This window comes from Humulus lupulus, chromosome 2, assembly GCF_963169125.1.
Source record: "Humulus lupulus chromosome 2, drHumLupu1.1, whole genome shotgun sequence".
Classification (NCBI taxonomy): domain Eukaryota; kingdom Viridiplantae; phylum Streptophyta; class Magnoliopsida; order Rosales; family Cannabaceae; genus Humulus; species Humulus lupulus.
The window spans coordinates 235181522-235199540 of NC_084794.1; the positions used below are offsets into that span (position 1 = coordinate 235181522).

General features: G+C 41.2%; 1 long non-coding RNA gene across 1 annotated transcript; it reads left to right on the top strand.

Annotated features, from left to right (window-relative positions):
* Positions 1-3800: 3800 nt before the first annotated feature.
* LOC133816587 (uncharacterized) lies at positions 3801-6809 on the top strand. The gene is made up of 3 exons (XR_009885351.1): positions 3801-3908; positions 3999-4069; positions 6747-6809. It is a non-coding gene; the product is annotated as an uncharacterized LOC133816587 (long non-coding RNA).
* The last annotated feature ends 11210 nt before the right edge of the window (positions 6810-18019 follow it).

Below are 18019 nucleotides of genomic sequence, written 5' to 3' on the forward strand. Positions count from 1 at the left end.
ATAAATTTGGTAATGTAACATAAAACATATCATAACACATATGTCACATACATACTATAATGGCCATTAATACTTGGGGTCCCATAAACTAAACAAGTCATATGCCCATTAGATTAGTGGGGCTTGCTAGCTAAGCAAGTCATATGCCCATAATTTATTGGGGCTTGTTAGTTGTACGGGTCATATGCCAAAGTCTACAATTATACATATTATAGCATATTACATAACACATAATCATAAGATAACATTATCATAACATATAAATCATATAACATAAATCATATCCTATTTTCCTTACCAAAAATACCGGGATATGAGAACAGTTTTGGGACATTGGAACACTCCTAAAAACCATAAATGGAAGGGTGAGTATACTAAAGAGAATGAGATGAAAATAATGGAAGAACTATACCATTAAGAATATACTTACCAAAAAACTTATGTTCAAGATCTTAGATTTCCTATCCAAGAATAAAGTTAGGGTGCTGAATAGAAAACTACAAGAACTTAAAGAGAAATAATACCAAATGAGCTAGAGTTTGGAATACCTTGAATGCTTCTATGACCAATCTAAACCTTGAACCGAAATGTGCTATAAACCTTACTTCCCAAGTGTTTGGTAAGCTTATAATGATCAAGCTTATAATCCCCTACCCAAGTGTTTACACTCTCACAATAATCTAGCAACTTGCAGCCTCTGAACTTAGTTTGATGAATGAATAAATGGCTGGGTACTAGGTCCTATTTATAGAGTTTATGAATGAAAAGATCTTCATTTAACTTGAATAAAAATAATGGCTTTTTAAGTGAAAAATATTTGAATTATCGTTCAGCAGAGGCTGAAGACTCGTTCAGAAAGATGCTGGACTTATCAAGAGGTTAAAGATTTGAATTGAGAACATTTTCAGAAACTTTCAAAATGCACTGAAGGAGGCGATATATTGCCCCCTGTAGGCGATATATCGCCTGGGCTAGCATGCCTGAGGCAATCGTGCGAAGTTTCGTGTTTTTCGTATCCCCGTACTGCGATATATCGCCCCCTATAGCTGCGATATATCGGCATACGCTGAATATTTAAACATGAAATTACACAATTTTAGCTTAATTTGAATTGAGTAAACAGCCTTGACTAAGTCCCCTAACATTTTCAAAGCTGCTGATAGACCCTAGGATATTCAAATATTACTCTTAATAAACTTATTCCTCAAAATACTTAATTATCACTAAACATACACAAGACAAGTGTTACTTTCTTATTGGGTCTATCTAAACCTTATAATATAATATTTATCACCACCAATATTAGTCATATTAATCAGACCTTAGGTTAAAATTAATATTCTTAAACTATAGGTTAAACTTAGAAAATCTACAAGTGTTACTATGATTGTCCAAATAAATCCCGGTCTGAACCAAAGTCCACAGTCATAAAAATACTACTACTATTACTATTATACTACTATCTAACTAGCTAAGTAAAGTTCTTGGACTCTACAATTCTCCCGTACTAAAAAGAATTTCGTCCTCGAAATTTTCTTACCAAATAACTCCGGATACCGGCCTTGTATGTCCTCCTCCAACTCCCACGTTGCCTCTCGTTCAGAACTATTACTCCGTAGGACTTTAACTATAGGAATGCTCTTGGACCGTAATTGCTTCATCCCCCTATCTAGGATGCTAACCGGTCGTTCCTCGTAACTCAAGTCTTTCTGGAGTGCTATCGTATCGTACTTGAGGACGTGAGATGGGTCTGACACATATTTACGTAACATCGAGATGTGGAACACGTTGTGACTATCTGCTAGTGCTGGCGATAGGGCTAGTCTATACGCAACTGCTCCCACTTTGTCCAATATCTCAAAAGGACCTATAAACCGGGGACTAAGCTTGCCCTTTTTCCCAAACCGCTTTACACCTTTCATAGGAGATATCTTCAAGAAGACTTGATCTCTGACTTTGAATTCCACATCGCGTCGCTTGGCATCCGCATAGCTTTTCTGACGGCTTTGAGCAACAAGCATACGCTGTCTAATAAGCGCTACTGCTTCTTGAGCTTGTCTAACAACTTCGGGACCTAGAAGCGGTCTTTCTCCTACCTCGTCCCAGTGCAACGATGATCGGAACCTTCTTCCATATAGCAACTCATAAGGTGCCATCCAAATCGTTGACTGGTAGCTATTGTTGTAGGAGAACTTTATCAGCGGCAAGTACTTATTCCATGATCCTCCAAAATCAAGTACACATGCGCGTAGCATATCTTCTAAAATCTAAATCGTACGCTTGGACTGCCCGTCTGTCTGAGGATGAAAAGTTGCACTAAGACTTAACTTAGTACCCATAGCTTTCTGTAAACTTCCCCAAAATCTCGATGTGAACACTGATCCTCTATCCGAAACTATTTTCTTGGGGATACCATGCAACCGTACTACCTCTTGGACGTAGATGTCTGCATATTGGTCTGCCGTATATGAAGTCTTAACAGGCAGGAAATGAGCTGACTTGGTTAGTCTATCTATTACTATCCAAGTGGAATCATGCTGCTTATTCGTCCTTGGCAAACCTGTCACGAAGTCCATAGCTATATCGTCCCACTTCCATTCTGGTACGCTAAGCGGTTGCAATAAACCTGCAGGCCGCTGATGCTCTGCTTTCACTTGCTGGCATATAAGAGACTTGGACACAAACTCTGCTATGTCCTTCTTCATCCCTGACCACCAATAGATTGCCTTGATGTCCTGAGTCATCTTGGTAGACCCTAGATGAACTGAGTACAAGGTATTGTGTGCTTCTTCTAGAATCGTCTTCTTAATACTTTGATCATTCGGCACGCATACCCGATCCTTATATCTCAATAAACCTTGACTAGATATTGAGAAATATGTGGCCTTGCCTTCTCTAACTGCATCCATATGTGATGCTAGTGTGTCATCATGTCTCTGACCAATCCGTATGTCTTCTAGCATATTTGACTGGATAGACAAGTTAGCCAGCTTGCCTACAACTACTTCTATTCTGGCACTGATCAGCTCCTGCTGTAGCGGCTTTTCTATTCCGACTAAAGCTGCTAAATTTCCATAACTTTTCCTACTAAGCGCATCGGCAACAACGTTCGCCTTCCCCGGGTGGTATAGGATTTTGCAGTCGTAATCCTTCACTAATTCTAACCACCTGCGCTGCCTCATGTTGAGTTCCTTCTGTAACGTCCTGCATTTTCGGGTACCTTTAAACGACTCGGGTCGGGATTTTTCCCCCAGGTTAAGAATATTATTTTAAATAATATTATATTTTGTTTGTAAGTATTCCATGAGTTATTGCTAGCCAAAATATGAATTTTGTGATTTTAAAAGTCAAGATAAGACTTTCGGTCCTGGACCGACACAAAAACCCTGATCGGGTAAAAATCTCGGAAAATAAAACGAAAAATCATGGAAATTATATTTTGGGCATAAAATACATTCATAAAAGTTAAAGTTTGGTCAAAAATAATAAACCTAAAAGAAAATGGAAATTTTAAGGCATTTTGTGGTAAATGCCTAATTTTGCCGAAATAGGGAATTTTATTCCATGAATGGACCTTAGGTTAAATTTTATTTTGTGGTTAATTAAATTAAATATGAGAGACATTTAATTTAATTAATTAATAGTAAGTTTGGTGATTAAAACTTAATGAGAGTGAAAAAGGTGTAAGAAGTCAAGTGGGCAAGTGGGTAAAAAAGCACTCAAGTGTTTTGTGATATTTTGAAGAGTTGTGTGAGCCATTCTAACCCCCAAATCCGACCACTCTCCCTCCCTCATTCACTCTCATCTGATTTTTGAAGACTCTCTCAACTGTTCTCTCCATTTTCAACCCCAAGAACACCAAAGAAACTTGGAGGCTAAGTCTTGGTCTAGGAAGTATTTTCCCTAAGGTAAACCTTCACTAATCTAGGCTTTTGTAAAGTTTTAAGCTTAGAGTTTCAAATAGATAATTAACTATGTTGTTGGGGGAGGTTGGTTAGGGTTTTTGAAAGGTTTTGGAGGAGCCAAAGCTAATAGGAAGGTCCAAACCTTAAGCAAGAACACCAAAGAGGTAAAAAGTTTACTTTTGATGATTTTGTTGTAGGGTTTTTAGTTTTAAGCATTATTTTGTATATCTAATGCTTAAAGTTTCTTGTTGGTGATGTAATAAGGTTATGGTAGTTGTTTAATAATTTTTATGATGCATGTGTATTGATTTTTGAAAATGGGAACCAAAACCCCCAAGGGTTTTGTAGGATACCCTAAAACAAAACATGTTTTAAGCTGTGACTTCCAAGGGGTCAAGCAGCCACTTTATATTGTTTTTGTAAAATTAAATTGTACTGTGATGTTTTTGAGATTGAGTACATAAAATTGAGCATTTGAAACACTAAAAAATGTTTAGAAATGAGTAAGTTATGCTATTTCAAAGTTTAGGTAAAAAACTGTTTTTTTCGTATTCTTATTTTCGGAACCAAGTTTGGACAGCCACTGTATAGGGAAAATGAACCCAGTTTTTTCTAAAATTTTGTGGACATATTACTGGCATAACCTATTATTCCACTGTAAAATTTGGTAAGAAAATATTGAACGGTTTGAAAGTTATTAACTGTCAACGTTTGGGAAAAATAAGGACTTGAAAATAAGGTCATTTTTACCTCATTGTTGGAAAATGATTTCACCAATCAAAAATGCTCATTTTGACCTAAGATTTTTCAAAGACCTAAATGGCATAACAAAAATGGAATTGGGAAATTTTGGTAACAATTGGGTAAGTAAATTTCAAGTTATGAACTAACGAAGTATGTAGTTAAAAATGTGAAAAATAGGTTTTTCACACTTAGTGTAAAAATGAGATTTTGGAACATAAGGTAAAAAGTAAATTTATGCTTATTTCAAGATATAAATTGGTAAGTTTTGAAATCATATTTTCACTAAAATTACCCCTTTGAGTTTAAATGAATTATTTTTATTAAAGAGTTTTTATTCTTTCTAAAAATAAGAGATTTAATTTATTAATAGTTAATAAATTAAAAGAGGGTTTAAAACCCTATATTTTGAGAAAATAATTAAATGAATTATTTTTCTAGTAAGTAAAAATTAATTAATTGCTTTTGGAAAATTAATTAGTCAAGATGAGAAATTTATAACGGTTTTCCTAATTAAGACAAATTAGGCAATTTTCTTAAATCGGTTTTTAGATATTAAAAACCTTAAGAAAACAAAAAAGAAAATTTAAAGAGTTTATTTTCTTTAAAAATAATTAAGGAGTTTATTTGTATTTTCTGGATATAATACCGGCTAAAATCTTACATATTTTAACCGACTAGTCGAAAGTGCGGGTTAATAGCGATACCTTGAAAGAGTAAGATTTTTAGCGGGTTGTGGGGAAATACCATTGTGATACCCGAGCCTAGGTATCGAGACCTTAGGATAGGTCTCCCCAAGACTTAGGGTTTAGTCTCAAATATTTTGTATGACTTTCCTTAATAGGTTTAAAACCAAATAAGGATTATAAATCCTTACAAATGACTTTTATTAAAATGACCAAACTGCCCAAAATAATAATAATGAATTATGAGTGCCATAATTAATCCGAGTATACTGTATGGATAACTACAGTATTGGCTAAGCGTAACTGGACTGAACGTTGGAGGGTGAAAACCTGCTGAGCGCTAAGGACTCCAAGTAAGTCAACTTATATTGTATGGCTGCAACATGAAATGATTATTGTCTTGTATGTTAGTATAGGGATACATGCATATATATAGGCTGGCATAGAAAGTTGCTTAGAGACGTTAGTCTAGTGAGTGCTGATTTAGAAAATATGAACGGTAGAAGTCCGTCATATCCTAGACGGTTGATCCCCGTCACACTGCTTGATTTTATTTATGTCTGGTTCATTACCGCGACGAGTGGCCATGAGATGAGGATAAGCTGGTTAAACCTAGGGGCGCCAAGATAAATGGGACCTAGGGGCCCTCATGCTTACTTAATCATTGGACGGTTAGAATCCGAGCAAGTGCTCTGATAAGTTATTCCCGGATAGCAGCCGTGAATATTGGCCATTCCGTGAGAGTGCCTAGAGATACTAGGGGTTGCCAAGTTTGAGTGAGGTTGAACACCCTAGGGGCAGCTGCTCACCAGCACCACTGATTAACATAGAAGTCTCCGTAAAACCGTGTAAATTGAATTACACTCTTGGATAAGTAGCGATGCCCTAGGTAACACGATAGTTACCCTTGATGAGAATATTTATTGGCTAGATCTTAGTGTGGAGACTCGGTTCTCTTTTACAGATTAGCAATTATGTTGGAGGGCGCGTTACGCATGAATTGTTGGAAATTGTCGAGCGTTGGTCTCGAATTATATTGTGATATAATATATCTGCTTGCTCTGGGATTTTCTGAGTGCAGGGATATAATTGTTGATAAGATATAGTTGTGATATAATATATCTGCTTGCTCTGGGATTTTCTGAGTGCAGGGATATAATTGTTGATAAGATATAGTTATGATATAATATATCTGCTTGTTCTGGGATTTTTTTGAGTGCAGGATTTTTATCTAGTTACGAATTAATTTATCCTTGGTTATCAGGCATGACCATAAGTTTGCCAGGACGCTTTAGCGTTCTTGAAATTGATTGTGTAGGGTCCGGATGGGTCCGGATCCCTATTTCTCTATCTGCTTTGTTTGAAAGTTGATCTTACTAAGCGTTTTCGCTTACCTAGTTGTTTCATGTTGTAGGTAAGTGCAAGGGCAAGGCAGAGCAGTGAGCGCTGGAGTCTTCCTTGCAAATGTACATGTGGACCGACCTTTTGGGAAGCCGTTTTATTTTTGGAAATGTTGTGTAATTTTCCTAAACAAGGCTCACTCTAATCTTTATAAAACATGTTTGTAACTAAATGTTAAGTATGGCCATACGACTTTTTAAAAAGTTTTTTTTTATACGAGTTTTTGAGACATTTTGTTAAATGAAAACATTTATATTTCCGCATTATTGAGTCTTGAAAATCCGGGTCGTTACACCTTCTGAGTAAAGAAGTATTTTAAACTCTTGTGGTCTGTATAAATCTCGCACCGTTCTCCGTAAAGATAATGGCGCCAGATTTTTAATGCAAAGACCACCGCTGCCAACTCCATATCATGAGTTGGATAGTGTTGCTCGTACTCCTTCAATTGTCGTGAAGCGTAGACTATCACCTTGTCATTTTGCATCAGCACGCAACCCAATCCTTGTTTTGATGCATCACAGTAGACTGTGAACTTATCATTGGGTGTCGGTACACAGAGTACTGGTGCTGAGCAAAGCTTATCCTTAAGCAACTAGAAGCTTTCTTCACACTAATCATTCCAGTTAAATCTTTGTTGTTTCCGGGTCAGGTTGGTGAGCGGAGTGGCTATCTTAGAAAAGCCCTCTACGAACTTCCTATAATAACCTGCTAACCCTAGAAAGCTTCTTACTTCAGATGCATTTTTAAGTCTGGGCCAATCCTTCACGGCCTCTATCTTTGACGGGTCTACTGCAACTCCGTCTTTTGATATAATGTGCCCGAGGAACGCCACTTGCGAAAGCCAAAATTCGTATTTCTTGAATTTGGCGTAGAGTTGATGCTCCTTTAATCGCGTCAAAATCAACCTCAAATGTTCCTCATGCTCTACTTCATCCTTGGAGTATACTAAGATATCGTCGATGAACACAATGACAAATTTATCTAAGTAGTCCTTGAAGACCCTATTCATTAAGTCCATAAACGCGGCTGGTACGTTAGTAAGACCAAAGGACATAACCAAGAACTCGTAATGTCCATAACGAGTTCTAAAGGCTGTCTTAGGAATATCTTCTCCCTTTACCTTGAGCTGATGATACCCGGACTGTAAATTGATCTTTGAAAATACAGTCGCGCCTCGGAGTTGATCAAACAAGTCGTCGATCTGGGGTAGCGGGTATTTTTTTTTAATCGTTACCTTGTTCAACTCGCGATAGTCTATACACATCCGCATACTTCCGTCCTTCTTCTTCACGAATATCACCAGAGCTCCCCATGGCGAATGGCTTGGCCTAATAAAACCCAAGTCTAGGAGTTCTTGTAGCTGCGTCTTTAACTCCTTGAGTTCCGTGGGTGCCATCCGGTATGGTGCCTTAGAGATAGGCTCAGTGCCCGATACTAATTCTATTGTGAAGTCAATTTCCCGAGTTGGCGGTAATCCTAGCAAGTCATCGGGAAATACCTCTGGGAATTCTCGTACAATACTGACATCTCCAACCTTAAGCGATGTCTCCTTTACCACATCTGTGATGCTGGCTAAGAACGCTTGACATCCCTTTTCCATCATTCTTTGAGCTTTGAGATATCATACCAACGAGGTGCGTAATCCTGAAGCCTGTCCCATGAAACATAGTTTCTGGCCGTCAGGAGTCTCGAACATCACCTTCTTGCGTTTACAGTCGATGGTTGCGCCATGCCGTGCTAGCCAATCCATGCCTAGTATCACATTGAAGTCCTTGATCACCAGTTCTATCAGGTCTCCTTCTTGTTCTACGTCCTCAATCTTGATCGGTATGCCTCGTACTATCCGTGATGATAGAACTACTTCGCCCGAAGGCAACTCGGTTACAAACCTAGTTCTAAATTTTTCACAAGGTTTGTCTAGTTTTTCTATCATTCCTAACGAGATATACGAATGAGTGGCTCCCGAATCAAATAATACAGAGCATATGTTATTGAGGATAGAAACCTAACCTGTGACCACCTTATTGCTAGCATCTGCCTCTCCTTGGGTTAAGGTAAAAACCCTAGCAGGAACCATCTTGTCGTCTTTCTTTCCTTCTGGCTTGCGCTGAGGACAATATCTTTTCCGGTGTCCTTCCTGACCACAGTTAAAACATTCCTTGGTGTTTGCGTGACATTCTCCAGGATGTTTCTTCTGACACTTAGCACATGGCGGGTATTCCACATAACCCGGCCTATTTCCCCCATTATTTGTCCGTGCCCTTTTATCGCTGTCAGATTGCTTGTTATCAGGATGCCTTCTCTTCTGACCGTTACCGTTGTTGCCTGACTGATTGTTGCCATTATAGTTACTGTTTCGACTGGTCTGAGGTTGACTCTGCTATCTAGGTTCAGGCTTACTAGCTTCCTCTTTACTTACATTAGCCTGCAACCTCTCTACTTCTATTGTCGTCTCAAGAACGTCGACATATGTAGTATTTCCCGGGTTTTCTAGCTTAACCCCCATCTCTATCTTCGGTCGAAGTCCTCTAACAAACTTTTTTACCCTCAGAAAATCGGTTGGAACCATCTCAGATGCGAACTTAGCTAAGCGGTCAAACTGACGAGCATACTCTACCACCGATAAATTTCCTTGCTTCAAGTTGGCAAACTCCTTAACTCTTGAAGTAAGTACAACCGAATTGTAGTACTTCTTGTGGAATAGCTCCACAAATTGAGTCCATGTCATGGTGGCAACATCATGCGATTGTTGTACCAAGTCCCACCATATCCTGGCATCCTTCTTGAGCAATGACGAGACGCAGGATATACGGTCTGCATTACTGAGATTCATGTGCGTCAGAATTGGCTCCACATTCCTTAGCCACTCTTCTGCCTCAAAGGGGTCTGTAGTCCCTTCGAAGTTTGGAGCGTACTGCTTGCAGAACCTCTCATACACTGGCTCCATGTGCTGTACCGGATACGGCGCGTAATTCGCCACTGGCCATCCCCCATATGGTCCAACTTGTTGGGGTGCTGAGGCCATTTGCTATGGCTGCGGCTGCAGCTGAGGCGGAGGCTGAGTCTGAGTCTGAGGCTGAGCCTGTTGTCATTGTTGCTGCAGAAGTTCCTCGACTTGTTGTCGCAGTCTGGCGATCTCCGCAGTGTTGTCAGCTGGTGGTGCCAGCACATTGCGGCTAGCAGTAGCACGCACTCCCCTTCTGCAAACTAGAGGGGCTTCATTGCTCGCTGGAACAGCGTTGGAGGCATTTCCGTTGGTGCGTGCAGATCTTTGGAGCGACATCGTAGCAGAGTTCTAACAGTTGAAAGAAACATGTTAGAACTTTACCTAATAGGCTCTAAGGAAAAACTTATTCTAAAACAAACATATCTCAAACCTATTGATTATGACTTCTTATGAAAATTTTATAAGTCTTCTTTATTTATTAGAGTTGGTTTCTATACTTAGAAGAACAAGCCATCTTTATTTTCTAAGTTTGTTTCTAATCATCCTATATGACTTAATTCTCAGGCTCGAAACTCATCTTTGTTCCAAAGTTAACCATATTGAGGGAGGGCTGGGATCAGTAAAATCGTTCCCACTACTATGGCCCCCTAACTCTCAATATAGAAACTTGGTTCATTGATTTGTATCCACCCTCACCGAACTTAGTCATTATTTTTTTTTTTTATTATTTATTATGATTGCAAAAATAAAATCAAACTCTTACATGATAACAAAATAACATGATATTAATTTGGAAAAATAGTTTTTCACTTATTACAACCATAAAACAAAGAAATAAATAAAACAAACAATGAAAAACTAACTATTCTAAAATTCAAGATCTTCTACATCCGATCCTTCATCTAGTATATCATCATCTAGTTCTTCATAATCTTCATTATCATGTGCCTCAAAATGTCCTCTAGGAAGGTTTGTAAAAATCCTATGTTTTTGCTCATTTGTAAACTGAAATTCTGATTTTGCAGTGAACCTAACTAAGAGAAAATAATATCGCATTGCCGCTGGCAGTTCTTCCTCATCATCCATTATTTCCCATATTTTGTAACGCCCTGGATAGCCAAGACCGTTACACTGTGTGTTTATAATGTGCCAAACTTGCTAATCAAGTATTTAAAGTAAAAGCGTGTTACTCAAATAGTAGAGGAACTAAGGTTAAAAGAGTTTTGGTCTCAAAAGATACATTTTCATTACTAAACATTGTTTATGTACAAGGGATCCCAAAAACGACAGTTTAAAAGTCATTTACAAAAGTTACAAAGTCTATATACATCAACAGCCATACTAAGGCAAAATGAGTGGTTAGGTAATCTCCGTCCTGACACACTCCTCGACCGTGGTGATCGAACGGCTGGCTATGTACATTTCACCTCGGAGCTCTCCACCTCAGGCCTGGTCCAGCTTGCCCTTACCCTTACCTGCACCACGAAGCACCCGTGAGCCAAGGCCCAGCAAGAACATATATCAATAATAGAGCATGCACATTTAGCTGTCAAGTCAATCTCACTTATAACATCTCATAAACTCAAGCATATCAATGGTCAAGTATTTCATATACAGAGCATTTCAACTCATATAACACAATGCACAGATGATAACCAGGGCTAGCGCTCACAAGCTGCTCCCTCTGTTATCCTTTCGTTTCTGGCTTCCAGTGGCCAATTCGCGTCCCATACGCTAAATTCATGAACGGTACTCTTAGACCGCTTACACGTGTCCCTTGGCATAATACCAACGATGACACAAAACAATTCTCGGGAGCACTTAGTCCCATCACAGTCATACATTCGGGTGCAGTGTTCTTACCTTTCAATTCGCTGGTTTCCGATATCACGTAGCCACAAGCACGGTCCTCTATCCCGAGCTTCTCCAAAGTCCTAATCAAACACAAATATAATATTCCTTGTCATTAACCAATCCAAGACTACCTTCCCGGTACCTAATCCACACTCTCGGAACCCCTAAAACCCTAGAACAACATCCCGGAGACATCCCCCGAACCCCCGGAGCAAAGTCAAAAATTGCAAAATATCACTCCCTGAATTTTGCCTTGTGCCGCGGCACCACATTCCTTGTGCCGCGGCACCCACCTCCAGAGACCCCTAGGCCGCGGCAAGCAAAAGTCGTGCCGCGGCACACCATCGCAGACCCAGATTTCTGGGTTTTCCTTCGCATTTTCCCGAGCTCCAACCTCACCAATTCACCCCAAACTCTATCCTAAGTCCCAAAACCAACTCTAAGCCCCTAACAAACCTCACAACAACCCAAAGACATCATGCCTAAGCTCACTCACACCTTCAATCCTAAAATTCACTCTTGAATTCCCACTTGACAACTCAAACCAGAAAAGTTATGCACAGCTTGAATTCAAGCACAACCCACACTTCAAACTCCCTAAACCTTAACAAAACAAATCTAATAAACATACAGAGACCTTACCTTAAGTGATAGGTTCAACCTCCAGCTCTTGACCTTCTTCCCCCTTGGTTTCCAAATTCTGAAATTACATAAAACCAGCCACCAACTTATCTCAATTCACCTTCCTTAACTAAAATTCAGACTTAAAACTTAGATATAGCATAATCAAAATCTTACCTCTGAGTTTTCTTGGCCTAAACTTGGTTGATAACATCAGACATCCCTTGATTCTCCTTCCAAGAGTCTAGATTTCTGCTTCTCCTTTCTATCTCCTTTTTGTTCTAATTCTAGGTTTCCACCATTCAGCATAAACCCCTCTCCAAAATATTATACGTATATGTTATTCCCTCAGCTCAAACTCATCTATTTACTACCAAATTACCATTTTAACCCTCCATTAATATCACTTACTAACTAGACCTCAAGGGCTTATTTGTCCTTTCCCTAACTTTGCAATTCTACCACTTTCCCAAAGAAACCTGTTACTTTCTATAGTTACTAATGGTTACACAGGTTACCAAGTCACCAGTTACCTTTATCTAGTTTCCTAGGACCGCCTTGGCACGTGCATCACGTTTGTATCACAGCACCCACACAGTACAATTCACATTTCATAATTATCACATAATATAATTCACATAGTCATATAACATGCTTAAAATCATAATCATACATCTTAATCATAATAATCACACATAATTCCCATCATGCCCTCCCGGCATACTAATCAAGGCCCTTAAGCCTTATTAGTGAATTTGGGTCGTTACAACTATCCCCTCCTAATAAGAATTTCGTCCTCGAAATTTACCTGAACAATTCCGGATACTGATCCCGCATAGCTGTCTCAAGCTCCCAGGTCGCCTCCTCGACCTTACTGTTTCTCCCCAGCACTTTAACTAAAGGAATCGTCTTATTTCGCAACACCTTGTCTTTTCGGTCCAAGATCTGAACTGGTCTCTCATCATAAGCCAAATCTGCCTGTAACTCCAAATCTTCATGCCTCAAGACATGAGTCAAATCTGAGACATACCTCCGAAGCATAGAGACATGAAACACATCATGAACTCCAGACAACGATGGTGGCAAGGCTAACCTGTAAGCCACCTGACCAATCCTTTCCAGGATCTCGAATGGTCCAATGAATCTAGGGCTCAACTTGCCCTTCTTACCAAACCTCCTCACCCCTCGCAGAGGTGAAACTCGAAGGAAGACGTGATCACCAACCTGAAACTCCACATCCCTACGCTTAGGATCAGCGTAACTTTTCTGCCTGCTCTGAGATGCGAGCATCCTAGCTCGGATCTTCTCTATGGCCTCACTCGTCCTCTGGACCATGTCCGGTCCCAAGTATCTCCTCTCACCCATCTCGTCCCAATGGATGGGCGATCTACACTTCCTCCCATACAACATTTCATAGGGAGCCACTCCAATTGTTGACTGGTAACTATTATTGTACGAGAACTCAATCAACGGAAGGTACTTACTCCAAGAACCCTCAAAGTCAATCACACAAGCTCTGAGCATATCCTCCAGTATCTGGATCGTCCTCTCAGACTGTCCGTCAGTCTGAGGATGAAAAGCTGTACTGAACTTCAACTGAGTTCCCAAAGCTTTCTGCAAACCTCCCCAAAACTTGGAAGTGAAAATAGGATCCCGGTCTGTCACAATAGACTTAGGAACCCCATGGAGACGTACAATCTCTTTCACGTACAACTCAGCGTACTGATCCACAGTATAAGTTGACCTCACTGGAAGGAAATGGGCTGACTTGGTATATCTATCCACTATCACCCATATTGAGTCATGAAACCCTACTGTTCTGGGTAGACCTCCTACGAAATCCATGGTAATATCCTCCCATTTCCACTCAGGAATATCCAAAGGCTGAAGCAACCCTGCTGGTCGCTGATGCTCAGCTTTCACCTGTTGACAGGTTAGGCATCTAGCAACGTACTCTACCACATCCCTCTTCATCCCGGGCCACCAATACAAAGTCCGTAGATCCTGATACATTTTTGTGGTACCTGGATGAAGCGAGTACGGTGTCGTATGAGACTCATCTAGTATCTCCCGTCTGATCCCCTCGTCAGCTGGAACACAAATTCGTCCCTGATACCGTAATAAACCAACCTCTGAAACAGAATAGTCCTTAGCTATTCCTGCCAAAACATCCTCTCTAACCCTCTGTAACTGAGCGTCTGTCAACTGCCCCTCTCTGATCCGCTCTAGCAGGGTCGACTGTAGAGTAATATTAGCCAATCGGCCCACAACCAATTCTATTCCCGCTCTAACCATCTCATCTGCTAACTCCCTTGAGATCTGAACAGAGCTGTACAACTGACCTGGACCTCTGCGGCTCAATGCATTAGCCACCACATTGGATTTTCCTGGATGGTAAAGAATATCACAATCATAATCTTTCACCAGCTCCAGCCAACGTCTCTGTCTCATATTCAGGTCCCTCTGTGTAAAGAAATATTTCAAGCTCTTATGGTCAGTGTACACCTCGCACTTCTCCCCATATAGGTAATGCCGCCAAATCTTCAGTGCAAAGACCACTGCTGCCAGCTCTAGGTCATGAGTAGGATACCGCTGCTCATACTCCTTCAGCTGTCGTGATGCATAAGCTATCACCTTCTCATTCTGCATCAGCACACAGCCTAAACCCAACCTTGACGCATCACAGTAAACAACAAACTTCCCTTCTCCTGAAGGCAAACTCAACACTGGTGCAGTAATAAGTCGTCTCTTCAACTCCTGGAAACTACCCTCACACTTGTCTGACCAAATAAACTTTAAATTCTTTCTTGTCAATTCTGTCATCGGTGCTGCTATCTTTGAGAAACCCTCTACAAACCGCCTGTAGTAGCCTGCCAAACCAAGAAAACTCCGCACCTCTGAGGCGTTCCTTGGCCTCGGCCAATCCCTAACTGCCTCTATCTTAGACGGATCTACTTTAATCCCATCTGCACCTACAATGTGTCCAAGGAATGTCACTTCAGGTAACCAGAACTCACACTTCTTAAACTTAGCATATAACTGATGCTCCCTCAACCTCTGAAGAACCAAACGAAGATGAAACTCGTGCTCTGTCTCTGAACTGGAGTACACTAGAATGTCATCGATGAAGACTATAACAAACTGATCTAGAAAATCCTTGAATACTCTGTTCATTAAGTCCATAAAAGCTGCTGGGGCATTGGTCAAACCAAAAGACATGACCAAGAACTCATAGTGCCCGTACCGCGTCCGAAAGGCCGTCTTAGGTATGTCCTCATCCTTGATCCTCAGCTGGTGATAACCAGATCGAAGATCAATCTTTGAGAACACCGTCTTACCCTGCAGCTGATCGAACAAGTCATCAATCCTTGGTAGGGGATACTTATTCTTAATAGTTAACTTATTCAGTTCCCGATAGTCAATACACATTCTCAGGGTCCCATCCTTCTTCTTAACAAATAAAAATGGAGCACCCCATGGCGAATAGCTAGGTCTGATGAACCCTATATCCAGAAGTTCCTGCAGTTGTATCTTTAACTCTTTCAGTTCCGCTGGTGCCATCCTGTATGGTGCCCTCGACACTGGCTCTGTCCCCGGTGCCAACTCAATAACAAACTCAATCTCCCTACGCGGCGGCAACCCAGGAAAATCCTCAGGGAACACATCCAAGAACTCACAAACCAGTCTGGTCTCCTCCGGTCCAACTAATGAAACTTTGGTGGTATCCACCACACTAGCCAAGAAGCCTATACATCCACCCTGTAACAAATCTCTGGCTCTCAACGCAGATATCCTGGGTACGCGGGGTCCTCGCACCGCTCCCACAAAAACAAAGGGATCCTCACCCTCTGGCTCAAAAGTCACCATTTTCTTTCTACAATCAATAGTAGCTCCATATCGAACCAGCCAATCCATGCCTAAGATCATGTCAAAATCCTCCATACTTAACTCAATCAAGTCTACCGACAACTCTCTGCCATCAACTAACACTGGCAATGCCCTAACCCATCTCCTAGACACCACCAGCTCTCCCGTAGGCAATATAGTCCCAAACCCTGAGGTACTAATCTCACTAGGTCTACACAATCTATCAATCACCCTATCAGAAACAAATGAATGCGTAGCACCAGAATCAATCAAAACAGTAAAGGAAGTGCCAGCACTAGAAAGCTGACCTGTCACTACCGAGGGGCTAGCCTCGGCCTCTGCCTGCGTCAAAGTAAACACTCGAGCTGGAGTCAAGCTGTCCACTTTTCCTGCCTCGCCCTTCTTCACTGTTGGGCAATCTTTTCTGAGGTGCCCCACCACCCCGCATACATAACAGGCCTTAGCCTGACACTCGCCCAAATGGCGTCTCTTGCACCTCGGGCATTCTGGGTAAGTCCTCCACGATTCACCGCCTCCCCGTCGACCACCCTGAGTACCCCGACCTCCTCTATCAAACCTAGGAGCAAATGGGGCTTCTGGAGTCTTTCTCTTCAAATCACTAACACCTCCACCTCTACTAGAACCAGAATACGGAGGCACCGGTCTACGGCCCTCCCTTCTTGCTGCATTATCTCTCCAAATTCTATTCTCTGCTTCCTCAGCAGTCAAAGCCCTTTCCACAGCCTGGGCATAGGTAGTCACTCCAGGGACTATGGTAATCCTCACATCTCGAGACACCATAACATTCAATCCTCTAACAAATCTGTCTAACCTGGCCGCATCGGTAGGCACAAAATCCGGTGCAAACTTTGCAAGTCTATCAAATTTCAAGGCATACTCTGTAACAGTCAAACTGCCCTGAACAAGGCCCACAAACTCATTCACCTTCGCTGCCCTGATGGCAATGTTATAGTACTTCTGATTAAACAAATCTTTAAACTCTTCCCAAGTCATCGTGGTAACATTTCTGGTCTGCGATACCACCTCCCACCAGATTAGGGCATCCTCTCTCAACATATAAGTGGCGCAGGCCACCCTATCATATCCTTCTACCTTCATAAAATCAAGTATAGTGGTAATCAAGGTCATCCACTGCTCAGCTTTTAGTGGATCTGGCCCACCCTCAAAGGTCGGGGGCTGCTGCTTCCTGAACCGCTCATACAACGGTTCCATTTTATTACCAACCTCAACAGGCTGTACCACAGGTACCAGCGCCGGTGGCCCAGCTGGGGCAACACTCCCAGATGGAGCCTGCTGCAGCATTCTGATCAACTCATCTTGGCTCTGAAGCCTAGCTTGCATTTCTGCCATTAACTGTTGCCAGTTCTCAGGGACTGGCGGAGAGGTTGGGCCCTAATCATCCTCTCTAGCCCCAGACCTGCCGGCTTGTCGTGTTGATTTCCTTGAACGCATATCTATTCAAGTCAATCTGCAAACAACGACTCGGCAATTAGGCTAAGATGACAGGGTGATAATCTCTCCATAATCCACCACCGAAAGTCCAATCATTCACAAGTAAGCAAGTATAACAATTTATCCGGATATTCATCCACATACACAGCAATGCTAATAAGCACGCCTCAATAACATCATGCAATAGTCAAGGGCAAGGCCCTATCAGAATCTCATGCTCCCTATTCATCAGACAGATATCAACATTCATATCTCACTCAAATCATTTAAACACATAATCATACATATACAGTTACCAAACCCTGAGTTGAGCTTGTCTCCCGCAGCGAATGTACATACCCAGCCAGTCTTCAGGACCCATAAACCTAGGACGCTCTGATACCAAGTTGTAACGCCCTGGATAGCCAAGACCGTTACACTGTGTGTTTATAATGTGCCAAACTTGCTAATCAAGTATTTAAAGTAAAAGCGTGTTACTCAAATAGTAGAGGAACTAAGGTTAAAAGAGTTTTGGTCTCAAAAGA